This window comes from Cardiocondyla obscurior, linkage group LG06 (assembly GCF_019399895.1).
Source record: "Cardiocondyla obscurior isolate alpha-2009 linkage group LG06, Cobs3.1, whole genome shotgun sequence".
In the NCBI taxonomy this organism is placed as follows: domain Eukaryota; kingdom Metazoa; phylum Arthropoda; class Insecta; order Hymenoptera; family Formicidae; genus Cardiocondyla; species Cardiocondyla obscurior.
The window spans coordinates 1,043,309-1,070,500 of record NC_091869.1 but is presented as its reverse complement, the minus strand read 5'-3'; the positions used below and the strand labels follow the sequence as shown (position 1 = coordinate 1,070,500).

Here is a 27,192-nt window from a genome sequence, read left to right as displayed (position 1 = left end):
TTTTATGTTTCGACGGATACAATGCAGATTTATTCTGTAAGCTGGCGTTTACGCGACGCTCCGCTGATCGAGAAACGGTTTTTCCCTTGCCGTGAAAACGGACAGCCGGAAAAGCCGGATGAGACGCGAAAACTCGATATGTATCCAACGCGAATATGCCGTTAAATCGGTAGATTTTGCGTCCATCCATCCGGGATAAGACCGCTTAATTAACCATAATTACTTGTTCTCTCGAGAGATCTCTCCTCAGCCGACCCGCCGTCTGCAACTTCACTTTTTGCTTCTCGATCGGGGCTGCTAATTAAAATTAATCCTTAAAAAGTTTTTATCCCTCGTTCATCGGTTGTATCGATCGGATTCGTTATCGGCACATTTGCTTGTAAAAATGTTTTCTACATATATTACATCGTACAAACGTTTAATAAATGTATAGATTGTCACAAAATTAAGCGATGAAAAAAATTATAAAACTGATAGTAACAACGTCAATACGAAAAACTGCCGAGACATTCGGGATATGCGTATAGAAACGAGTTAACGTCAGACGTGATTTGTTTCATACTGTCGCATGGAGATTCGAAATATCGCTTTTGGAGTTTAGAAAATAGTCGAGATTAAAACGAGAACAGCCAGTCATAATTCAGATAATTGAAAAATTAAAGAGACAGACAAGCGTGAAACCTTATTAATATATTCATACGTATACGCTGTAAAAAAATATACCTTCTGTTTTTCTTCATCTTATCTAATCTTATTTAAGAACTTGTTTATCGTTCAGATATTAAGCAACCGCACTGCAATAATGAAAACGTTTAGTTACGCGGAATTACGGGATCAAGTGTTTCGATCGTCGTGCATAATAATTTACGTTGTTAAAAGGGTCGTTAAAAGACTTAATTTGTTTGACCATCGTACGCAATTTTATCGTCGAGAAATTAACTCTCGAGCTCGTTTGCGCTTTACGATGTCTTCTGCGAGGCGTCGGTTACGGGCGCAGCATGCAATATCGGAGTACACGTTATTGCAAAGTGAGTAAGCTGCAGGGGTAATTCAAAGTATATCTCGGGCGCAATCGCTACGTCTCAAATACTCTTATTTTATGTTCGCAAATAAGGATTGCTCGAGAGCATCACCTAACATCGCTTACATCATCGTTTTGCATATCCAATCTACGTTTAATAATAATGTTATTTCGCGTTACAAATTAGTTTAACTTCGTCGCAGCTAACTTAGATCGCCTTTCTTATTAAGTTTCTTGGAAAGATCGATCATTAGTGTCAACAAAATTTGTATAATCCACGCCCGCTAGACGAAGGGTTAATTTAGACGTCGGCATGCCCGCAATTTTGTGCAAAGTGCCGCTACATAAAAAGCCGCGCCCCCGCCCCCTTTTCTCGCCCGCGCGGTGCTTAAAGTCGCCGACTAATTGACTATGGTAATCAGTTAATTATTATTAATAAGGATCCATCGAGATCGCGTGAGCGGCCCGTCGATGGGCGAACGTCCGCGTCTCTTAATCCGCCGCGAAAATTTATGAAGCCCGGCCGGTGCTGGCGCACTCCGCCCCGTCGGTGATCCAGCGGTCGTCTCTTCTCGTAAATTATAGAACGTGGCATTCGATCGAGTGACATCCACCGCGGCGTGACGTGACGTAGCGTGGCGTGGAGACGGAATTAATTACTTAAAACCGATATTGCCCGGCCACCCCCCTCGTCGATGTCGCACCGTGAACCGCGTCGTTTGCGTTTCCCGGGCTCGCGGGATTTCTCGCATTTATTTCCAGCATTGAAACTATTTCCTGTCGAACTATTAAAATCGCTTTCTGAAATCGACTCGTCCCCTTTCTCGACAATTTCGTCCACCCCCTCCGGGAAGTACCGTGCGAGATAGCTAGCTACCCGACCTAGCTACGTGTCTGGTAAACAAAGGCCGTTGGGTAAACAGTGTGTAATCCTCTCGTCAAACGTGATTAACATATTTGTACTTGTTATGCTCCTGGGAAATATATAATTTTACGGAAGCTATATAATTATATTTGAGTTTTGTTTCCCTCGTAAGTTTCCCTTATAAAATAATTATAGAAATAATTTTGAGTTTGCGAAATTAATTTTCCTCACGCTGTTTCGCAGGGAGCTTTGCGCAAGAAAAAAAAAAAAATATAAAAAAGAAAAAAAAAATTGAGGTCATCTTCGTGCGATTTGAATATCTTCCATATTCGATATTGGAAATATAGAAAAAAAAAAAAAAAATATGCCAATCTTTGCGTCTTCATAATTACGGCTTTTTGCGTCTCTCTACCATCGGAGAATTTAAATTCCTCGCAAACTTTTCTGCTTTTCACTAGGATAAACGTGTCGTTCGCCAACTTCTTCCCAGAACACGCTGGTAAACGTGAATCAGCTTTAATGGGCCGCTCCCTCCGCGATCGAGAGTGTAAGATGTGTAATTAAGCGTGATTAGCTGTCGCGGCTGTTCGAAATCTCCCTGTCTCTCTCTCTCTATTTCTCTTTCTCACCCTCGCTCGTTTACTGTTTGTAATCCGATTTTCCGCCTCGTATAGCGCGCGCGCGCACGGGATATCGACGCTCTGAATTTTGCGCGTCGCAGCGCGAATCCAAGAGGCAGCCTTTACGTAAAAGCGTGATACAACTTTCGACACTACTGGGATCGTTTATTCCCTGCGTTTTGTTCCCGCCATCGGCAAAGATAATACCGCAACTTCGCACGTAACGTTAAATAAAAAAAAAAAAAAAAAAAAAAAAAACTACTAAAAACAGGGATTAAATTCAAAGTTACCATTAATAGATTTTACTTTTACGAACAAAGCACATGGTATTCAATTTTCAATTTTTTTTTTAAATTTTAAGCACCTTGTGCTTTCAGGAAATAATTTTCTCGCGACAACTGTATGTATTTAAGTATCCTCAATTTCTTTTACGTATTTATACTTTTACTTATTTTTATTTTTACTTATTTTTTTTCAAAATTAATAAATCATTACCTCTCTGTTCTCGTCAATATTTGACAAGCCTTTTTTTTTTGTCCTCGATTTTAACGAATTTCCATTACAGGCTTCTTATCGTCTGCTCACTTTACGTCGTTCGCTCCGCGCGTTATTTCATTCGGGTCGCAAGTGACGCGTGCGGATAAACCGCGGCGCAATTTCACGATGAGAAACGCAAGTAAAGTGTGTAACCAGTCCGCGAAATATGCCTCGTGGAATACCGGTTTCATCCGTCTCATGCCCGTCCCGTAATCCGATTTTCCGCTCGGTATCGGCGGAAAGCGCGCGCGGCATCGCGGCAGTCGAAATTTAACCGGCGCAACGGGCGAAAGGCGGAATTTTCATCCTGCCCTCTTCGAATACACCCGCTTCTATCGCAGCAACCGGCCTCTCATTTCTCTCTCTCTCTCTATCTCTCGAAAAACCTCTCGATATGCTAATACCCCTGATACCCGTGTCACACGTTAGCCAATTGAATTTTTTTGCGGAAACGTTTACACCGCTTCGTTAGCTGGTTAGAGAGGGTTAGAGAGGGCACCATTGATTTCTTTCGCACGCAAAGGAAAGGGACTCGCTATTTTCAGCCGGCTGTTTTGGTTCTCTCTCGCGCGTTACTGTTACGCGTAATTTGATTTTCTTGTCACGGCTTTAAACTCGTATAATCAAAACTGCTGCAGAAAATGCGAGGCAGGGTGAAGCTTTTCAAAGGGAATGTACACATAATCTCGTCCTTATCAAGCTCGTACATTACACGTGATTACAACCGCCTTTGAATGTTGTGCTTTGCCTGTTCGCACGAAGAATTATAGTTAAAAAGAAAAGAAAAAAAAAAAAAAAAGAAAAGAAAAAGAATAAGAAAAACAACAGATACGTATCTACGAATAGGAAAATTTATCGGTGGTGTAATTGCAATTTAATTATGCGAAGGGTAGGTACTCATATTAATTTTGCGCGGTAATGAGGATTATACGTCGCGAGCGGAATTCGAAGCTTTCGCTATCCGTACCAGTAATCACGGACAGTCTGCGGCGTAATTCACTTTGATCGCTTTTCGCACCAGTCGTTAAACGGCCGTTAATATCGCTGTTAAAGGCCCTTATACAAGACTTATATACACCCATTGTTGCACAATGGTGATTAACCCACATATCAGAAAAGCGCTTCTCACTTAAATACTCCGTTAATTCGTAATTTTGCGGCAAATAATCCCTATCAATTCCAAATAAAATTACCGCGAATTTCCTCGATGGTCATCGATTAGCCGGGGGGAGAGGGGTGATCAATTTTTACGATTACATCCGCGTAACGTAAACAAATAGGAATATATTGAGAATCGATCGTGAAATTGAAACAAACCAAAAAAAAAAAATTGGCGTACCTTATGACTTTCATAATTTAATGGCGAGCATAATTATTACGGAGTTATTGGAATCATAATTGAAATCGATTGTACATTTCGTGAAAAGTTTCTACGCGCCAACTAATTGCAATGTAATATGCAAGCTCGTTAGCTGCGTATTTTTATTTCCGATTCCTGTCAGCTGTAGCTTCCAGAGCAGCCAGAATTCCACCGATTTGATGTTATTACACTTTCACGATCATTTAATACGCTTTATTTTTAAAGTGACACGCAGGACATAAATTTTTACACTCCGGTTAAAACGAATGCCTCGCTTTCATTTATATTATACTCGTAAGTCTTTTTTTTTTTTTTTTTTCTTTCCTTTTATTTAGCGTGCGCTTTTAAAATAAACGACTCCGCTGCTAGTTTACTTGTATCCCGTATGTTAGATTCATCATAACATATATTTTCAGGTACGTGTGTATTTTAACCGCTTTAAAGATTTATATTTTTGAGAGATTTTTGTAAAGTACCTTCCGCAATTACAGTACGAACTTTCGTCGAAAAACAGTTTCGCGCGCACGAAATAAATTGCAAAATAATAAAAGAATCGCTTTCTTTCTCTCTCTCTCGGTCCTCTCTCTTCAAATTTTCCACAAGTTTAGTAGGTCCGACAGAAGTGTAATTGGCACTCGTAAGCATCACGTTAAAAGTACTCGTCGTCCTGTACCACGCCATTATTGGCCATTGGGTCGAATCCTCTAACGGCTCGAACGATGCCGCCTCGACCTCGACAAAAGCGTTGCGCACTTAACTCAATCGCGTGTCGCGCGTAACGAATCCCTGTTTAATCAGCACCTTTTAGACGGCCCGGAGATAAGATTTGTAATTAGTTATACAGGTCGCTTTGAGGTACCGTCTCGTCTCTCCTCTTCTCTCCCGACCCCTTTCCCCTTCGACTACAAGCTACCCTACGTTTGCGCCTAATCCGATTTTCCGCTTCGCGTGTACGAGGCTGTCTCTCTCGAAAGGCGAATTCGACCGGTGAACCAAAGACGTGCGGTGAACCGGGGCATCGTCTTCAAGGTCTTGGAGAGATCTTCCAGTACCACAGAAATATCGATATTTCAATGTCCGCAAATTGCATTAGTTCACCTCACGAGAGGAGTATTATGTGGCCTCCGTTGGCTCGAAACGTCCCGAAAATTATAAAAATTGCCCGAGGAAAGAATAGGGAAAACGATTAGCGTTAAACTTATTTATTAATATCTTCCTTAAGCGAACTGCTACTGCGATCGATTCTGATGGAGGTTCGATAAATTTTTTTACATATGTAGTTATTCGATTTTTTAATACTTTTCTTTTTATTGAAAAAATATATATATATTGTCAGTTTTCATGACTCCTTGGCCATTTTATTCGTTCTAAAAATTGCGAGCGATACGTATTCCCTTAAGTTGAAAAATATAACACGTCGCAATCTCTTACCGACGACTTGTCAAAGTATGGAATACGTGGCGCGGGACGTATCTCAGGGGGACGTCACGCGGTAGATGAAGAGAGAAAAGGCAAAGGAAGAGCGAGAGAATAAGTAGATACCCGAGTGCGGTGACGTAACGGAAAAGCTGAGAAAATGCAGCGATCGAGATGCGAGACACGCGAGCTTTCATCCGAGCTGCCACATAACGCGGAGGTCCGATTGATTCGTCGAGCTATCGTTATCCACCCTACTGACACACCCGTCGCCGTTTCACGTATCCGAGATCGCGATATTTCGCACCGGGGCTCCATCGCGGTTTCGACCTGGCAAATTTCGAAAACGCTATTTCACGCGGCCGCCTATTTAACCCCCATTCGTCCCATTCGTCATCGCGCGTAGATATCTCGCGATTCCGTCGGTCCCGTGGTATCGTGCAGGGCAATGACGAAGAGCCGCCGGGAACGGGCTTGAAACTCGGGTTCGGGCTGTGTGCACTTTTGCTTTAATGTGTTTACAATGGCTACTGCGTTTTGCGGCGTTACAGCTGAGGCGTGCATTCGTGTCACGTATTCACGTGGTAATTGGCGTAATTGGTGGATAATGGCGCAGCACCGTTGCTGGATATTTCGAGGCAATGTTTCGGTTTGCGAGTAGACAACGCTATCCCCGCATACGAGATAGCAGCTCGCAAGACTAGCGGGGCCCGGGCAAACAATGCGGTAATCCGAGCACGGATTTCGGAGTTTTGCCCTCTTCGAGAAACTACTCCCCAGATAGCGGAACTCTCGTATGGACATTCGGTCCGCGTGCGCGTATGAGAAAACTACGCTTTCTTACAGTTACTGTCGATGGTAAAAGCGTCCGATCCAAATGGAAGTATCGGGGATGAATACCAATATGGGAATTTTTCCTCTACGCGAGGACGCGTAAGCTCTACGTTTCCGTTTTAAACCTCCCCTCGCGTTAATACTAATAAGGGCGCCCGGTGTTGTGCGCGCGGTAGCGCATATGAAAAGTGAGATGTAGAAAAATTCAGGACGTTAACGCGAATTTTATGGGACGCTTTTCTGAAAACGGCGAGAATTTTATTCCCACCGTAACAGCCGTCGGAGCAAGGATCGGAGTAAGAATTGCACCTCCGCGTCCGTGGCAGCGTTTTATTTCGTCTTTGAAAGTCCCGTTGGCGAGATATACAGCCGTTGCGCGCGGTCGAAACGGTGGGACGCTCCGAAAGCTTTGTCATCATCCATAGTTAAAGTTTTTCCCCAAGATTTCGCCGAGGGATGCCGGGCGGAGCGACGTCGGGGCTGGCTTATTGACTTCGACGTCGCCGGACGTCAATTCGCGATCGAAAGCGATCGGTAAAATTTTATGCCGCAAAACGTTACCTTTCGTGTGACAGATATACGACGAAAATAGCACCGAGATCAGCGGCTGGATGTTAGTGCCCGCCGTTCAGACGGACATGTGTAATAAGAATGTGGCGAACACACGGCGAGTCCGCGATGCGATCTTTTTCCGCGATTTAATTTCGCGTCAATCGAAAACGTTCTATTGTTGTTGCACGCGCGCAATTCGTTTGACAAATATTCTAAATTAAAACATTCTGACGATGCAAATATTGCAAATTAAATCGTCCTAATTTACGTTTTTTAAAAAAATTGAGTTTCCATCTATCCGTATTAAACATACAAACAACACATGCGCGACAATCAGCCGAATGCGTTGTGCGTGAAATCGTAGTATCGACGTTCAGCGTGAACAAAAAAAAACATTTTTTTTTTTATTTCTATCTCGGTCATCTTTCGCCGCGTTTGATTCCCACCAGCGTGCCGCGGAAACTTTTCGACATTTCGCGCGAAAGAATCAAGTCTCGCGCATCTGTCTCGGGGAAGAGATCGCACATCGCAGGGTTAAACGTTTTGTTACCGACGCCAACAGCCACCGACGTTGAAGCCGCGTTCTATTTAGAAGAGTTTCGTCGGGCGGGCGAGCGACGGATGTGTGAAAAGCGCAAAGAGGGAAGGGAGAATATTTGGCGAGAAGCCGCCTCAAGTTGAAACCGTGTAACACCCGTTTCGCACCTCCTACCGGCGGCTTGTCAAAGTGTGACAGAATATGTGACAGCGGGATTGCATTTTCGCGCGGTGTTTCGCCGAGACGGAAAAAGGCGTGTGCACGCGCGAAGAGAACGGAAGCGACTCACGCCGCCGCTTGCGCGAAAGAACAGACAGATAATATACGTGGCGGAACGAGACAGTTTGAAAACTGCGCCCGGGGAAGAAGCCTAAGTAGATTTTGTCGCCGGCTAATCCGCCCGTCTATTCTGTCGGCGCGTTGCGCATAAACGTCCACCAGTGAAATGTTATTTAAGGTACAGCGATTTCCGCGAACGCGAGGAAAAAGAAAGGGAGCGAGAGGGACGAAGAACCGGACTTTCCCCCTTGGATTTGCGGGAACTTGCTGCGAGCGCTGCTTGCAATTCGATGTAAATTGCGTTTTTAAAATTCCCACTGGCGCATTGTAAGCAAAAGAGGTCCGCTAATACAGGTGGTACAATGAAAAATGTTTGAGAAACGGAGAAAACGGTTTACGTAGGGATGTATATAAACGAATAAGTATATATGTACATACACATGTACAAATCGTGTATTAAGAAATAAACTTGAACGTAATAATACCTTTTATTTGTACGATATTCAATTTGCACCGGAATTAGTTAACTATTTTGTCCGCGTCAGCAAAATATCTGCCTGCAAGCGAGAAATATTTTCTTCGTCACACGGAGAAAATTCCTGCATTAGTAATGAATTAATGCAACGCGCGCGCAAAAGAGAGAAGGAGAAACAGAGAAAGAGAGAAGGAAAAAAAAAAAAAAAACCTCGAGAAATATTTTTCACAGGGACGTTTCGATGAAATTCAGAAAAATCCGTTTCGTTGTGCCGTCATAGACGAAACGTGGAGAAATATTTCTGTTTTCCCCGCGTTGATGTAATTTATCATAATTACGCGAAGCAACGTGCATATATATCCCGAATCTGTCGCAAATTGGGCTGCATTACGCCGCGCGGAAATCTGCGCAAACAAAAACCGCGCCGGTGGATCCGCGCGCTCGCTGGCTTTACAACGTTACCTTTCCGGCCGTTACCAATTCCGGATCGTTACGCGAATAATAATTTCGACACGACCGGATTTCGCGGTGCAGCTTCATACAGTTTGTGACTCGTCGAACGCGCAATGCAGCACCGACAGGTTGATGATTTTAATTAAAAAGAAAAAAAAAAATTCGCAGACACGCGCGCGCGCGCAAGCGGACTCGTCGCAATCAAATTTGCGACGACTCGCAATTGCAGGTGGCGTTTTATGGAAATGACCGATAAAAAAAAGCGACAAACGAGATGGAAAGGGCGTGCGTGAGAGCGCTGGAGAATATCCGAGACCACTCGAGGGGGTGAGATCGCGCCCTCCCGGAAGAGGTGCGACGGGCTCCGCTTCTTGAAAAAGTTCCGCCATTACCGTTACCCCGTCCGTCGTCGTTCCCGCCCTCGCGGAAAAGCGACGCGCCGTCAATTTTTTTCGGGCCGTTTCCAGAAGAACCGTAAATCCAACCGCGGGATCGTTCGTCCATTTCCGGCCCGTTTATTGAACGTCTGATATACGGCGCGGTCGGATAACGCGCTCGAAAATATCGCGACGTCACCTTCCATATTTTATTTGAACAGAATTGGTCTCCCCGCTTGGCGGCAGGATTAACGCCGTCGCGATAGCTGCATCTGTTATTAATCGCCGCGCTATTTTCGGTTTGACTTAATTAAGTACATTCTTCGGGCCGCGGGCTCCTTTTGGATACTACACACCACTTCTGGTAAACTTTCTTGCGAGACTCTTTCGATTTCCTTCGACGTTTATTAACATTGATAAACGCTGCAAAATTAATCTGCTTACGCGAATGAATATCGCACTGATTAATAGAAGCGTGGATTTTGACGTCTTCGATATTAACCTATCATTTTGTTTCGCCGAGAATTGATTTCCACGATACAGCACCGGTGTTAAACGTTTCGCGCATCCGGTGTAAAGTTCGTGCCGCATCCACTCGGGTTTCGACGACGTCGGGACGTGCTCGCTTGCGCGGAGAGTCGATGCTTCTTCTCGGCATCGGGAGAATTCACTGTCTCCACTTTTCAACACGTTCGAAGTCACGATTCGTCTATCGAGTCTGCCGCGAACATCTTGCGCCCAAGAAAGAGAGAGAGAGAAAGAGAGACGGCGATACATACAAACGCGTCACGTTCGATTGCACCGGCGACTTATCAACCCCGACGATGCGCGACGGTAGCGATCGCATTTCGCCAGGTAGCGATAACTGCGAACGAAAAGAGACAATAAGTCGTGAAAATCCTGCCGCCCTAGTATTTGTCGTTCCCTCCTTCCTCCCTCATCCAAAAGCGATGGCGAAAATCTAGCGTCTCCCTCTTCAATCATCGGATAAACAGCCGTGCTTGCCGAAACTAAGTATTTGTCACCAAACGAAAAAACGTTGCGGTCGAACAAATGTAAAATTAAAACTGTTTACGATACTTCTGCGCGTTATTATTTTATCCAGACGCTTTAGAACCAAAGATTAAAAAAAATTGAAGATATAACAATCAGGATTTATCTGCGATGCAACAAACTTTCATATCGGATCAGTTTCAGTAGGAAAAATATCGACCGAGAGCTATTATAATACTTATGCCCGCCGCGGCATCGTGCATTCGGATAGAATTTCCAGAAGACTATCCTTTCGCGAGTTATTTCGTATGCAATACCGTCGTCTCTGCGTGAAATTAGCGACTCCGGAATTCGCAGGTGTCTCGCGCTCTGAAAGTTACGAATGCTAGACTTGTTGGGACTGATCATCCGATTGTCTAGAGCGGCAACGCTGAAGAGTACAGAGAGAATACGCCGCCGCCACGGAGGAAATTATAATTCCGCCGCGAGAAATTAATTATTACGCGACCGACTATAACGAGCGACGTCTTTGATAACGACACGGGCGTCGCGGCGATAAGTATTCATCGACCGTCTCCGTCTCTTTGTCTCGCTCGCCCGTTCTCTCCTCGTGTCGTACAAGCGGCTTGACAAATCGGCAATACAGCGAGTTTTCTCAATTATGAAGTTGACGTAATTGTGGCCGATTTGTTAGCGAAACTTTTCTCGCGAACGCTATTGAAACCAAAGATGGCACCGGTGATTTGTGAACGATCAATAAAATTAAGACTGATTTCTCATCTTTTTCTGTATTAAAATATTCTAAAAAATAATCGAGTGGGAGGGAAGATCTTTTTTTTTTTTCAAAATTTGTGCGTGAATTTAATCCGGTGAGTATCACGGAAAGAAACCGATAGAAATAAAGAAATAAATGTACAATGATAAAAAATGTAATAATTTAATTGTAGATTTCTTCACGGAGAAACACGCTGCGAAATCTTCCGATTACATTCTTTCTGTTAATTTGAATATAATACGTTCGAAATCTAATCACAGCGCTGTGTAATCTGGTTAATAATGGCAGAATGCATTTGCGCGACGTAGTATGCGATTTCGGAATTTCACGAATATCTGCCCGAACTATCAATAAAATTCGCGGTAATTTTAACCGGAATACTACTGCTCTCACATAATTTCCTGCGTATACGCTTTAGACACGCTCGGAGCTCTGAAGCTGTGGAACGTTGTGTAAATTCCATTCCGTAAATTTCTTGACTCCGGGGCCGACAGACCGAACGTTACTATCGGCGCAATTATTTTTTGCGCTGTTACTCCGAGCGCGCCCCGCACGTTTTCCGGTGACCGATCAGCGCGGAACGCTTTCCGTAAAATCGCGTCTGTTGCAGGCCCGTTCCGGGCCTGCAGCGCGCCGCTCTCGTTACATCGTTTTCGCGAAAGGGGTTAAAGGTCGCGCCGTCGTATTCGCCGGGCGAAAGTTATCGCGAATAAAAAGCGGGCCGCGGGTCGCTTTTAACGGACGGCGAAAAACAGATTCCGCGACGTTATTTTTCATTCCCGTCGGAAAAGGAGCAACGCGGCGTTTCCCTCCAATCCATATATATCCGAGCGGTTGCCACCAGTATCGAGCGAATGTCGATAGACTGCTGCGGCCCGACAGTCGGAATACAAACGGGGCGGCGATATTGCCATAAAAATATCCAGCCGCGTGTACAAAGCTGCCGGCTTTTCCCCCCTTGCTCTCCTGACCGCCCTCCCCCGCCGCTTTTGCTTCGCGTGCGCGCCGTGTTTCTCCCTTTTTAGCTTCTCCCCTCGCCAATCCCCGAAGACGAGCGCACCCCGTTCAGCCGCTATGTTTGCGTAAACCGCATGAAACTCCGTCCGAGCTAGGATGCATTGATAGATGTATCATAAACGTAGACCTCGACGCGCGGGGTAAGCAGAATATTAATGACGCTTTCAGGAAGCATTTTCCAACCCTTCCTACACGGCCTATACAGTTTTAGCATAGACGTAGACGTAGATATACGGTGGATAGAACGCTCGGATTGTCTTGTGGGTACGTGAACTTATTTTCTCCGATCGTACCTTCGAAGAGAGAGGTACGCGAAGAACACAAAGGAATAAAATTCGTACTTGATATTAAATTTAAATTTCTTTTTTTCCCCGATAAAAATATTTTACGTTTTAAATATTAACTTGAAAGCTGATATTCTCGTTGGATTAAGGGCCTAAGTCCCGTTCTCGTCGAGAGAGGGAATAATAAAGTTAAATGAATATTTAGCTTAAATTAAATGACGATCTAAACGAATATAATGAGGAATGTCGATGCGGGATGAACGCAACGACGGTTTTTTACAATAATGAGGAAGAACGGCGGGATGAAAAATGAAAGCAATTCGTTGTATATCTCGACAAGTTATTACGACCGCATCAACTTCGATACGTGCCCATGATGGACTTCAATTAGCGTGTGCATATTAATGCTGTGTACACGTACGCGTATGTACACCAGCGTTGCGCACTTGTGTGCGACGTCCGCGCGAATGAAACAAAAAGGGCGCCCCCGACGCGGCGCCGGGAAAAAGTTATAACCGAAATCGTTGCGCGCCTACGAGGCTTGCTTTGTCCACTTTCGTATGCACGCGTATGTACGTATTTGAGAACGTTGCGCAGAGCGGAATACATTTGCATCGTGCGGTTTGCAATTTGGATGAAAGGGGGAGAGAGCCGGGGAAAAGCTTACATCGATCGCGTTATCGTCGGGCCTGTACGTGTAATCAAGGTTTCGCTTTCTGAAAGCGTCTCTCGACTTAATAAAGTTTTCAGGTGAACGGAATTTAACACGACCCTCGAGGAAAATGACATGCGAGCTTCACGCTGGGCGCGGAACCGAGATTGCATTCTCTCAGAGCGACTCTCGATATTGAATCGCGCAAATGGGCAATCAGTCACTCTGGAGAATCGAAAAGATTTTTTTTTCTTTTTTTTTTTTACTGTAAAAATAACGTATGAAAAATATAATTGTGTATTGATCATGCAGTCCCCCGTTTCCCTTGCATTTCTATATCTGATATCACTCTAATGTTATTCCCTCGGAGCGTTTTATTTGATTTTACAATTGGTATTTTGGAAATATATACTATTAGCCAACTTTAATTTTGTTTCCCTTCTTCATTATTGGAAAAAAATTTCCGTTGCGCTTAGAAATTCTGGGAAAATTCTCAACAAGTGCGCATTTGAAAATTTTAGCTCTGCGAGAGCGACTCTCGATAATAAAATTCTCTCGTTGAAGCATCTAGTTAAACATTACGTGAAGTTTTGCCAAGTGGAAAATTTCGAGCTTGAAAAATATTGCGCGCCTATTTCCAACATCGAGAAAATCAGGTCGTTTTCAACTGGGAGAATTTCGAAAATACGGCCATCGGAATTAAATTCGCTCGCATAATATCGCTAATAAATTTGAAAAGATTATTTACTGCACGTTATGTCGCTATTGACATCAAAATAACGCTTAATCTGCAGTTTTAAAAATACCATGTGCTTCGCGTTTAAAATTGCGCGGCCGCGCGCACTCTTTCCCGAGTTTTATTTTTTCCTCTCTCTTTCTGTCTTTCGATACTCGCGAGTTCAATTAGCGCGCGTATACACATATCCGCGCGTACGCACAGACGAGTATCGTGTTCCATCAGGAGCACAACCAGAAATAAATCTTGACGTAAAAAAGTTTCTTTCGCGAGAACTTTTTATTTCCTTAATATGGCTAATAGATAGAAATATACGCGCCGCGTTTTCTTCTTTATATTTATTTTATATTTATCGTTGGACGGCGAGAGAGAGCCTGTACGCGAAATATACGATAACCTATTTCTTTCTTTATTTATATCGAGATAATAAAGCACAGATAGCTCAAGGGGTGCAGATGCATTAATGCACTCTCTTCTCTGCCTCTATAACTGTATCCGTCACGCTGCGGCCACGAAGCGCGTCCGAGGGTTCGCCCAGCCTTCTTTCCGATTTTTATTTCCCGTCGCATAACATCGATACCGAGAGTTCAATTAACACGTACATAAATGTTTTGCGCGGGTGTGCGGCAGCCGACCGGTAAAAGGCCATGGATAAGGGGTAAAGGGGGTCCGAGGGGGGAGGAAAAAAAAGTTGTCAGAGAGTGTTGCGACCTCCACGTATATATATCCGCCAGCCGCAGGTTGCGTACATAAACGGATACCGCGTGCACAAAATACTGCACGTATACGCGTGTGTGCGAAAGGCGCGGGGACTCGTAACTTGCGATTTAAGTTTGTATAAAGGCATAAATCGAACCGGGAATCACGCGCGACGAGACTTATATTGCCGCGCCCAACGTAAAACGAGGCGTCGGGCTGTAAAAAAATCCACCCCTTTTCGTACCGCCGCGTCCGGAAAAATAGCGAAATCCAGTCCAGTCCTCCGCCACGCGTCCGCAACGACGCTGTTTGTTATTTTTTTCAATTACCTTCGTTTGCGCCACTTCGCGTTTTCGTTTTTCTTAGCGCGCGATATTTTCGGGTTTTTTTTTTTCTCCCACTACTTTGATCCTGTGCTATGAAGCGCGTTATCGCCTTTTTGAATTCGAGAAGCGTGTATTACCCCTTTTTGAATATTTTTCTGTCGACCGGGAATCGTTTGGCGGGACCTTGTCAAAATTCTTATTCGTCGTTCGTATTACACGGCGAACAAAAATAAGTGTATCGTTATTTCCGTCCGAGCCGCAGAACGGATACAAAATTATTGAATATTAATAGTCTTACTCGTTATTCTCATTAGAGTTGTTATTTCAGCGGCACAGTTCCGAAAACTTACGAACGTTTTCTTCGTTGGGTCGGTTTGTATTTTTGCGACTACTTATTCGCGACCGGAATAATGAAATATTCTTTTCTGACCGTCGCGTGGCAGCAATTTCTCGAAATGAACGGTACGCGTTGAATAACGAACACGCACCGAACGGATTTATCGATTCTCGACCATTTCGGTAATTTTGAATTTTTGCTGTTCGCGTATCTCTGCATTTTTTTCTCCCCCTTCTTCTCTTGCCGTTTGCGAGCGTTCCAATTAGTGCCCGCATTAACATCCTCGATCCAGCTCGCTTCGCTTCGCGAATGAACGACGCTGTTCGCGTCGTAAATGCGGGAGGATTCGTGCAACGTGCGAAAAACTTCGCAAAATTGCGGGACAGCTCGTTTCACGCACGCGGTTTTGGCACGGTGAAATGTGAAAATTGAACAAAAGTCACTCGACAGTGGGGCTTATTTCCGCATCGCGAATCTGAAAACGGACCCGAAGTACGTACGTGCGGCCGTGTCGTTAGAATCGATGATCATCGATGTATCGGCGGGAATCGATGACAACACTACGTGCGTGCGTACCTATTCGATAGGCAAAGCCTGATGCGGCGAGCTGATCGGCCGGAATTTTCGAAAGCAATCGAACGGGTTTGTTCGCCGTCGTGGCCGTTAGTCCAATTGAAATTACGAACAGTGAAACGAATGGATTTGGCTGCCGTTGCCCTCTTTCGGCCTATTGCCATCGCGGGCGATTAATACTCCACCGGGGAGAAAAATGGGAAACGAATATACGGAGCGCTCCATTACTACCCGAACGAAAATTTAATGCGACATTCTTTGACGAATTTGCGGTCGATTTTTCCCGAAAAAGTATCTGATGGATTTGATGGAAGAGAGGAGTTCTCTATAGACGGAGAAGAGCGTGCTTGATGGATAAAAATTTTCCGCCCGAAGCCACAACGTCGCCGACCGTGGAAAAATTCGAGGGTGTTAGCGAATAACGAGAGCGATATCTTCTTTTTTTTTTTTTTTTTTACTTTCTTTTTTTTTATGTAGTAGCGACACCAGCTTGGCAAAAGTCACGACCATGCGTGCTATTGTTAGAATATTATCTCACTACTTTAAACTTAAAATAAACTAAACTAAAAAAAAAAAATTGTTTTGTAACCCTTCGTTGAGAGAGTAAACGAGAAATTATGTCGCCGGAAAACATCGAGAGATTAATCAGATACGCTAATATCGAGTGTACATTTCAGTGCTCATCTGCAAACTGATAAGCGTAATTCGCGGTGTGGCGGACGTGTCCGAAACACGTGGGAATTAATTCGTAACGATCGGGAGAGAGGGGGGTAAATCGGGCGGCGCGGAAAAATTAGCCATTTTCGTGCGATCGCTGAAATTCGAGTAGGACGGTTCGTTCGGCAAACGATTGTCCAGCGGGACCGATTCCCGGAACAGGGACAAGGATATCATTATCCAATCGACTGGCAGGCAGAGTTCGACCTGTCGGCGTAGCGCGACTATATTATTGTGCAGTGAGTAACGCTCGGTGCATACCACTGATATATATGCTTTTGCTGACAGATGATTGAACGCGACGATTGCCGGGTGGACTGGAGAACGTAGAGCCGACAGAATCGGTAAAAGCTAAGCGCGACGATAACGCGGGAGTAGGAAGAATACGACGATCGATAAATTCCGCGAAATAAACCGGAAACAATTTGTACAATTTTTTTGCAGCTTAAAACGTTGAAAGATTTTGATTATGATTATCAAGAATTGTAAAATCAGTTCTTGCTTTGAACATTTAGTGCTTATTGAGAGGTGCATGGGGGAACCTCGCTCAAACCGGCCCGACTAATCGAAAGCCAGCGAATTATTGATTCTGCCCGGGATCGAGAGCCGCTTTATGAGACGAAAAAGATCGAATATTATATTCGCTGTTTTCTCGAATAGCGATGGAATGCGGGTAATTGGAGAACGCGGCTGGCACTCGGCTTAGTTTACGTTAAGTAAGATATGTATATAGTATATATACGAGCTGTAGTTCATTCCTGAATATTATTAAATGTAAAATAGTTTTCTTCATCGTAGGAAAAGCAAGAGTGAATAAACTCGCGCAAAGCTTTCGCGTTTTGTAACACATAGTCAATAGAACGAAGAAAACCATTTTTTTCTAAAGATTAATTTTTCGTTCACCTATCCGCGTTATTAAATGTTCCTAATTATTATTTAACGTTTATATATCTTGCGAAATAAATGGCGATTAAATATAAATTCTTTACGACTTTGGTGTCACGGTAAATTTTTTTCCATTGCCGCATTTGCCCGTTTTTCCGCTTTATGAATCTCTTCTTGGCGCTATCGAAATTAACATATTCGGCACATGAACGAGTGTCATTTATTTCGGTGATCAAATAGCAGCTGTAGCGCGAAGGAATTTTTCGAGGACCGTGCGAGTATCGACCGGCAAGTTACGAGACAAGCTGAAAAAAAAATACGCGAGCGTAATTGCGGGACTTAATTGAGACGCGCGCAGGTGCACGGGCTTCAATTAAGTGTCGCCTTTCGGACATGTACGCGATTTAATTAAATTTACAGAGGACGGTAATTTTTTAGACGACCCGTAGATGCGCGCGGGCCATTTAGAGCCACCGCCAAGTATATGCATATTTACGTGCGAATTAAAATCGCCAGGGCGGACGCCAGCGAGTGCGGATGGAACTGTTATTTTTCGCGTTGCGGCCACCTAAGCCCCTCGCGAGACACTTTACATAAAGGTATTACAGCATTGAGTAAAATTAAGATTAGAAGTAATAAGAAGAATTATAAACGTCGCTCTGGAAATGGAAAGATAATACCTCTTGTGCAAACCACTCAGGATCGAGTATTCCGTCTCGTTTTAGAAAATCCCGAAGCAAAATCGCGAAGCTTTTTGCGGATTTTTATTTTCGCGGTAGGTCCGAAATGATTATATTTAAAATAACTGGATTCGATTAACGATTTCGTGTCACGAACTTCTGCGTCAAAGGTCGTTTGTGTCCTCTGGTAAAAAAAAAAAAAAAAGAAAAAATGAAAAAAAGTTAAAAAAAAAACGGCCGGTCGGATATCTGCATCAAAAGTTACAATAGCTTGCCGCGACAGGACAGGGGTAATACGCAACGTAATGCTGCCGCTCGAATTTTTGGCATAAACGTCACAGATGCCCCGAGGGGTAGTGTTCACCGCGGTCCGACGCGACGGGGCGGCACGAAGGGTCAAAGGGCGTCGTTAACGCGGTCAGCGCACTCCGGTCGCGTATCAAAGTGCTCGAAAGTTCAGCGGTTTCAACCTCGACGGTGGATTGCTCCCCAGGATTCCATAAAAAAAAGGGAAAGAGAGAGCGAAAGAAGACAGGAACAAACCAAGAGGGTGGTGAAGGCGCGTGGGTAAAGATCGCCCCGCGTGAGTCTTTTATTTGTTTAAGCCCGGCCGTTTCGTAACGAAAAACGGCCGCGCGAACTCGTTTCGCGCGTTGAATTCCCATTCGAAGCGCTTTGCTTTCGGCTTGTTCCGAGATTTAATTACAAAAAAAGGATAAAAGAAACAGGCAAAGTTACCGCGCATCCATCGCCCGCTCGTTAGAGAAACGTGGTGAAGCCGATAGAGACGTCTAAAGGCCGATCGCGCCACATCCCGTGTTTTGCATAAGCTACCGACTGTTAAATTTTATCCGTAAAATTAATTATGGAAAGAAAAAAAAAAAAGCAAAGGTAATTTTTCCTCTTCGGAGGGGGATTAACGGGAGTAAAGCGAGCATGCAATTCTCAGTCGTGCAATTTATTATCGCCGTTCAAATTTGAAAATAAAATCACGAAGAAACGTAAATACGAGAAAATTAAGAATGGCTTCATTAAAAATAAATGCTTTAATAATGATTATTCGGATTTTCTCTCGCTCCCTTTTTTCGCTGCCTTTTGACGAATAGCTTACGAATTAGCTAAGATGGAAAGGGTGTCGATGGACTTCTTAGAGGTCCCGATCAACGTTCGCATTCCCAAGTAGGATTCTATCGATCGGATTGATATCGTGGCTACGAATCGTTCGTTTGAAAGACGGGTTCCGGCGTACGGTCGAACGCGCTCCTTCCGTCGGTGGCGCGACGAAAGTAATGGCTCTTTGAATTTAGCTGGCGCAGAAAATGGAGACTCGCTCGAGGAAAAAGATAGAAATGCAAATGCGCCGTGCACTCGAGATGACGACGACGACGACGACGACGATGATGACGAGTTCGAGTTCGCGTCGCCGCGGTAGCGTTCCTCCGTACAATTGCAGCCGCGCGCTTTCTTCCGCGATATTATCGTGCTTTTCCACGACGAATTTTAGGGCGCAGTAAGACGTTTATTATATCCCCGAGAGCTTCAACATTGTCACCGGGAATAAAGAGAAATATACTAATAATAATAATAACGGGATCGCAAAAGTATAGAATCTATTACGAGTCCCTTCAAGACTTTGAGCTCTTTGCGCGAAATAGCTCCGCCGATATAATTATTTGCGTACAAATTAATGAGATTAAATGTAAATTACACATCGCGGCATTAACGGTTTAATCTGCTGCTAATTAGTAGCCATAATGCCTCTGGAGAGGGATACCCGCCAACGCGTTTGCGAGTAAAATATCTTCTATTCCCTTGGATATCACCCGTGTCCGGTAATATCAAAAATGTTGTGCAAAATGTAAAATTTCCGTAAAACTCTCGAAAGACCGTTAGCCGCTCGGCTATCATAAATTGTTATTCTATTCTACTCGATAAATTCTTGGAGAGTCACGGGCGGAATTTTGCACGGTGAAAACTTCTCCTTCGAGCCGACTGGACCACGTAAATCGCGAGTAAAGAATAGGAAAAGCGCCCGCCGCCCACCACATCAAAAACTTAAGAGAGGTCAGGTCCAGCGATGTAAGACGGATGGACGTCGAGAAATTTGTCAAAATTCTTCCACGCTAGCGTATTCGAACTAAGCTGCGCTATGGTACACATATTCGACTCTCGAGAAACGTATAAGTTTAAAGAGACACGGTATACGATCTAAAATTCACAGACTTCCACGTTGGTGGTTGAAAAGTATCACATTGTCGAGTTCGATTTCCTATCCCGTTATTTAACGCATCGTCGAAGCGTCTCCCTGCGTAGCGCGTAGTGGAAATAAATAGCAAATAAACGGCCGTTATAAGGAAAAGCTCGTGTAAGATTAATCCGTGCAAAAGTAAGAAGGTAAACGGGGGTGTGCGCACTGAAACTCCAAAACTTGCCCTCTAGGTACGCGTTCACCCAGTTACGCCACCGGCCAAGCTTTCCTGTGTTCTTGGCGTTACGCGTAAAAAGCGAATTCCATTTCCGCGCACACTTGCGCGTTTTGCACGCTCGGCCCGTTTTGTAAACGCGAAATTCGCGCGCTGCAAATACCACGCGCGTCCAAGCGCCGGATGAACGTCGTCACCCCGGGGCGGCATCGGGCGTTGAGAGGGCAGAGCGAGATTATTAACCCTTAACCGGCCGAGTTGGGGAGGACGAGAGAAAAAAAAGAAAAAAAAAAAAAAAAGGGCAACGTACGTGCGCCAGCGTGTGCGGCGCGGAATGGCGTGACGGTACCAATCATAGTACAATGACTGATCCGCTAACGTAATGAAAAAGGATATTGGATTTTTGTTCGGATGTCGCATTTTTTTGCTAGTACCTCGATAGCGTCGAGGCCGAATTGTGGGTTTCCGTAACGATTAAATCTAAAAACGATAACCCGCGCGTCGCCCGGGAGATAATAAAAACCGTGGAAAAATGAGGATGTGTTTTTCTAGACAATAGCGGGGCTGAAGTACGACGTGGATCTAGCAGTGATGGATTTTGGAGATTAATTGAAGATGCGCGGTTGTCAGGAGCAACTTTCTCGTATATCTGGGAATATCAAAAAATCGGTGCGGACAAAAACATTTTCGTATTCCGTCGCCCGTCTCGTTTTATCTCGGTGAAGATGACACAATTTCGTGACACATGTTGTGTCACGTGAGAATATATCCTATTTAACGTGTAGACACGCAATTAACGTTATACGCTGAATTGACTCTATCGAGGACCGCGGTGAAAAATCAAATATATTTTTCATGCGGACGCAAAGTTCGTTTACCGAGTAATTTCGAGATATGGAAGTCGTCCATTTAATGGTCATCCATCGAATGCATTTCGGACGCACGTGTGATTAAAAGGGCTCGGCCGCAAAGCGGTTAGTAACATACGCTCGTTAAACCTGCAGCTGGCGACATCAATTAAACGGCACAAGAAAATTAACCGCTTTCACCTAATAAGATTAGGATTTATTTAATTTTTGTCACTGCGCGCAAATCCCTGGACGAAACCCTCTCGTTTTCCACGAGCCATTTATTATCCAAGTAATTACAGTTCGAAATGTTACCGAAATTCCCTGCGCTAAATAACTTGGCGGGAAGGGCACATTTTTCTTTCTTATTCACCGGAACGCTGGTATAAAAGGATCGCCGATAAACATTATTACGGCTTTACATGGCGTTGTTTAATCAGCGGCATACGTGAGCAAATGAAACGTAATATAAACTCCGGTCATCGGTCCTTGAATATAAATTCAGTTTGTCACAGTCATAAAGAGTACACCGAAATGCAAATACGAAGCGGCAAATATTCGGTATTACCTCTGGATAGCCGATAAACTCGGTCAACGTTAATTATGCTCCAAAATGGGGGCTGCATATTTCGGATTCGTAGTACGCATGGCCGCGCTTTCGTTGCGATTTTTCGGGACACCGACGTAGCGCGCGGGAAGGAAGACGCGGCTGACAGAACCGCGGAAACGAGCGAAACCGGCGCGTGTGTACGAAAGTGTGACTTTCGGAAATTGGAGCTAGCGAGCAGCGCGAGCGTGCAACACACGGTAGGCCCCGGCCACCGGCTCTGGTTTCCGGTGAAACGCCTAATCTGTATGTATGCGACGCATTTACATGAACAGAGCGGCCGAGTTCGCCGTGCGCATATCGCGGCCCATGCTAATGGACGAAAGGGTAATCTGTAATCGCTAATTACATCGAGTTAAACCCGACGTATTCACCCCGAAACGAGGGCTGGGCGTGACGTTATATTCCACCCCGTTTCACCCCGCGCTCGCCCCCTTGCGTCACCCTCTCTCCTCCCCCTCCTCCCCCGCGTGCGACCACCGCGTTATGATTAGTGCGAGCGATAAGTCGAGATGTCTGGCGTATTCTCCCACGCCGGTTATCCGGGAACGATTAACCCTTTTCGACCCAGCGGTTCCAATTCAATTCGCATATTTAACCGTCCTATCGGAACGACAGTCGCACGATCGGAAAATAGCCGATATTTATGTTCCGTACTGGCCCAAGACTATACGTATTTTTATCGCTCTTCTATCAAGATATCGTTTTTTTTTTTTACACCCCCGTTTTACATCACGTTTTGTAATTTGTACGCAAATGTGGAATACGAATAGACGATTTGACGAACTGTTCACCGGCGCAATATGCAACTTTAAACTTTTTATTTCTTTTTCTCTTTCAATACATCTGGCTAATAAGTGCGAACAGCGTCGAAATATGGGGAAAAAAAATAAAATAAAAAAAAGAGTCGATGTTACATGATGCATATGCACACGGTGACACTTTCGACACTGACGGGGATAAAGTCATAAGTAACGAGGGAATATTCGTACTCAAAAGGCTCAGGCGCGGACGTATCTTTGGAAAAAAAAAAAAAATAAAATAAAAACGAAAATAAACAGTTTCACGTCACATGAATATGTTGGCGACTGCATTTTACGCATGCGACAGCAGTCGCTTCGCCGTGATAGAAAAAAGAATTGTCGCGTGATACGCAACAATATCGATCAGGCGTTTCGAGAGCCCGTATAATTCGCGTTTCTGCAGTGGCGAACAGAGCGAGCAACAAAAAAAAAAAAAAAAACCATTGAAAGAAAAAAAAAGGAGTGAAAAAAGATAACGACAAAGCGAGATGGAAAATAGGTTGAAATTCCGCCGTAAACATTCGTATAAATAAATGTAAATCTGCCCGGTGTGCGCGCGCGCGCCAGAGCGTTATGTGTACAAAGCGGAGAAATAAATGTAAATCTCGATTTTCGTAAAATGGCACGCCAGAGTGAAATCTCCGAGCGATATTTCGATCCTCCGATAAATGAGGGAGAGTGGACCGGGGACGGTGAAGGAACCGGCTTAACGATCGGCAGAGAGTAGTTTTGCACGCGCGGTAATTGATGGTTTTGCCGAGCCGGAGCCGAGCTGATTACGCTATGATGATAATTAACTACGTTTATAAGCGCGTTATGGGCGCGCGTGCTGCGGCATGGCTTCGTGCCTTCGCGGCGCGTTGATTAAAGCTCTCGAGTGACGCCGGGCAAAAACGACCCCTGGCACTCTTTACTACAAAATTCTTCGGTCAGACGCGGGATTCTCTTGGCCGAAGAGAGAAATAAAAAAAAACATATTTTATTTATTAATTTTACTTTTTTTTAATTTTTTTTATTTTTCTTTTCGTCTTATGGAACACGTGAATTATTTGCCGGGGAATGAAAGGGGAGTCCTCTGCGTCGCGTGGTACGCTAAACTCGTTATCGACGACGATATACATCTCGTTACCCCTTTGCGCCTCTTGGCGCCGACGATAGCTCTTACGGAATTCCGCCTCGTGTTTAGAAATGTAGATAGGATAAGATGCTTAACTACGGAATATAGTTGTTCAATCCATTGGACTGAACTGACGGAATTTCCGTAGAAATTCAAATGCCTAACTCATGAAATGTAAAGCGGAAGTGCTAAGAAATTCGAACTTAAAAAAAAAAAGAAGAAAAATAACAAAAAAAAAGAAAGGGAAAAAGATTCTTAACGGAATATTTCGGATTTCCACGGGAAGTCTTTGAGGACGCGCGCTTTGTACTTCGAAGTTGTTTTCTTTTATTTAGTGAATGTAAAATCAGAAAGGAGATTTTTATTTTTTATTATTCTTTTTTTTTTAATGCTACCTTTTGACAAACAAATTGTCCAGAGGGAGACCGCGCTCGAGAAATACGTCTCGGCAATACCGAGATCGCAGTTGCACGCCGGAGGAACGTCATGTGCGAACTACGCTTTTTACCCTAAATGGATATGCGACGGCACGAGACGGGCGCGCGGCCGACTGGCATGATTATTCTCGGCGGTTATTACACGTTGCTCTATTAATTTCTCCGGTTGTCTCCGCGGCAGACGATGACGTCTGAATCGGACACCGGCGTTCCGATTTCAACCGCATGTTGTCGCATACGTAATTTGCGCCTGGTGCACACCGATGAGTCGCGTCGCTCTCCAGCTGCCAGCGGCGGCCGAACTGCATAAATAATATCGAGACGCGAGTGGTCCTTCAGACCCGGCGATTCACACGATACTATGCATTGATAGCGTTACTTCGGCGATAAGTTTTGTTGGAAGTTTAAGGGGGAAACGAAACGGAAGGGGGATAGAAGTAACGGAAGTTCAAGACGATGAGGAGATAGATAAGTAAGTTCGGGCACATTATTTCGATCGAGGAAAAAACCGTGGGAATAGTCCGCGTCTCGATTTCCGCGGGAGTAAAATGATGAAGTAAGTAAACTAAAATTCGAAAGACCGGCACGTTGAGATTTAAAAATTCAGGCGAAATTAAATTGGACGACGTATATATGAAATGAGAGAGGCGATTAATTATTTTGTAAATTATCAGAACTATATTGGGAACTGTCAGTTTAGAAAATGAAAGGCGCTAGGTATTTTTCTCTTGAGAAATTTGGATTCACGAGCTTCTGGAGATAATAAATCTTACAAGTAGAGCGAACTTGGAAAAATGATTGATAGACGCTCTGCCAGTTCGGAGCGAACCGATTTACGCGGAGAGGGTAAGAACGTATTTAGCTCCTTCCAGGAAATCATTGACAGTATTAAAATAATAAAGAAGATAAACGACGGTCCCGAAAGTGAGAGAGGAAAAGTCTATTAGCGGCCTAAAACTCATTAATAACGGCCGAATCTCGTAATGCTGCGTAATACGACTGAAATGAGAAATGAGTAACGGGGTCAGGCGCGCGTGGAGGACGCGAGTTTCGCATTCGCGGGAATCGCATAATCCTTTCCTAATGACGCGACCGTTTTTAGCTTTAATAAGCGCACCGACACGCGTGGCAAAGATACGCGGCGAATACCCCGGCCGCGTTTTACCCTCCTGGCTCGGTTCGCGTATTTCGTCGCGCGGATTAGCAGTCCGCGCGCTGAAACGTTGTAAAGTCGGGACCGTTATATGTACGGAGTACGCGAAAAGAGACAGACTCCGCACGCTCCAGATTCGTTCCCGCGTGTGCAGGAGCAGATACCGCGGCTCGAAATCCAGCTACGCTCATCCGTTCAGTCTTCGACGCTGCCGTATCTCAATTAACGTCTCTCGCGAACTTCTTGCCCCGGCGCGAAGAAAGAAATTACAGCAAATAATTACGTGTCCCTCCGCATTCGTTCTTCGGGATTTTTGTACTCGAACCCGTTCACGTCGCGCGAAAGTTATCTCGAGGAAAAAGATATATCTTCTAGATTTAGTTCCCGCGACATCTGTCATGCTGACATACGTATCGGCGATTCCGGAACAGTATATACGTGGCTTAATGCGGACATACGGAGTGCATCAGCGTGGCACTGGTTCGACGAGGCGAGGCGAAGCGAGCTTTTCGAAATAAATCCCTCCGTACGCGTAAATCACGCGAGCTCGTTTTTTCCTCCCGAAACGCCGTTAATATTCCGGGCATTTTCGTGCGACCGTCACGGCCGGGGCGATCGATTCCGGTCCGGATTTTTAGACTTCTGTTGACCCGGGGTGTTATCGCGAGGAAAATACTCTTATCAATCCGACGAATTGCCGGCGCTCGTGATCGCGCATGCATTCCCCGTTAAACGAAGCCAAGCGCGATCCATCAGATCGCCGGCGATCCTTGGGCCTGTACACTCCCGATACGATAAAAATTCGCTTTGTTCCGCGCGAAGATTGGAACTATGTCGAGCACGTAAAGATTGTGTTTAACGACGTTACGATATAGGGTCGATTGCCGATTGCAGCGGGGCGCCTTAACGAAGAGAGGAAGGGAAACATCAGCGGAAACGAATTTCGGAAAAATGCGGAACGCGCGATAGTTCCCGGGTTTCACTCGTTTGACATAATACCTATATCGAGACCAGTCTGGGTCGATATCGAATTTTTTTTTTTTTTTCGCCGATCCACCGTGGAGAACCGTCTCCTCTCCCGTCCCGTTACGACACCGGGCGTCTTCGCCCATTTCAGGGATCAGCCATCCCGTTTAGGTTTTACGGCGTACTTTAGGCCACGGCGCGCTCGGACTCGTCGGCGTACGGCGGCGTGCTCGGGCGTTTCCATCTCGAATAGAAGTTTTTACGTCCCGGGGAGCTTATTATCCGCGGAACAGCCGCGGGCGCTCGTATTTCCGGATATAATTTAACCGGTCGGGCGTTTCAGCTGCGCGCGGCAGGCTTAATTTCGCACCTACGTGCGCGATCGCGGCCAACGAAAACGGAAATAACTTCACCTTCACGTTACGAGCGCAGAGAGAAAGAGAGAGAGAGAGAGAGATAAGAGGGGGAGGGAGCAAGGTAGAATGAACGAGCGCGTTGCTGCTCGTCGACCACGGCGCGGTGAGCTCCGCGGAAAATAATTCAACGCTCTTGTCGTAAAACCGGCATAAATTGGGTGCGGTGTGCACCAGACAGTATCGATTCTCCGAGGCAACTGTCGACAGCGTTCTACGTTAGGGCATAGACTCGGAAAGTTTGTCCACTGTATTCTCCAACAGTGATTCCCGCGAGCAAACGAAATTCTTCTTCTATTTTAAAAAAGAGACGTGGGGACCTAATTGTTACCGCTTTTCCGCGACGTAAATTTACTTTTTCGCTTAGCTTATTTGATTCCGCGTGAGTACATGTTAGTCTAAATTTTTATTACTTCGTTAACTT

General features: G+C 44.8%; 1 protein-coding gene and 1 long non-coding RNA gene across 3 annotated transcripts in view; one reads left to right on the top strand and one right to left on the bottom strand.

Annotated features, from left to right (window-relative positions):
* The window catches only part of LOC139103281 (leucine-rich repeat and immunoglobulin-like domain containing-NOGO receptor-interacting protein 4), a 192,335-nt gene that overhangs the window by 161,119 nt on the left and 4,024 nt on the right, over positions 1-27,192 (top strand). The window lies entirely within an intron of this gene.
* LOC139103283 (uncharacterized) overlaps positions 1-27,192 on the bottom strand; it is a 46,212-nt gene that overhangs the window by 16,664 nt on the left and 2,356 nt on the right. The gene's annotated exons all lie outside the window — the stretch shown is intronic.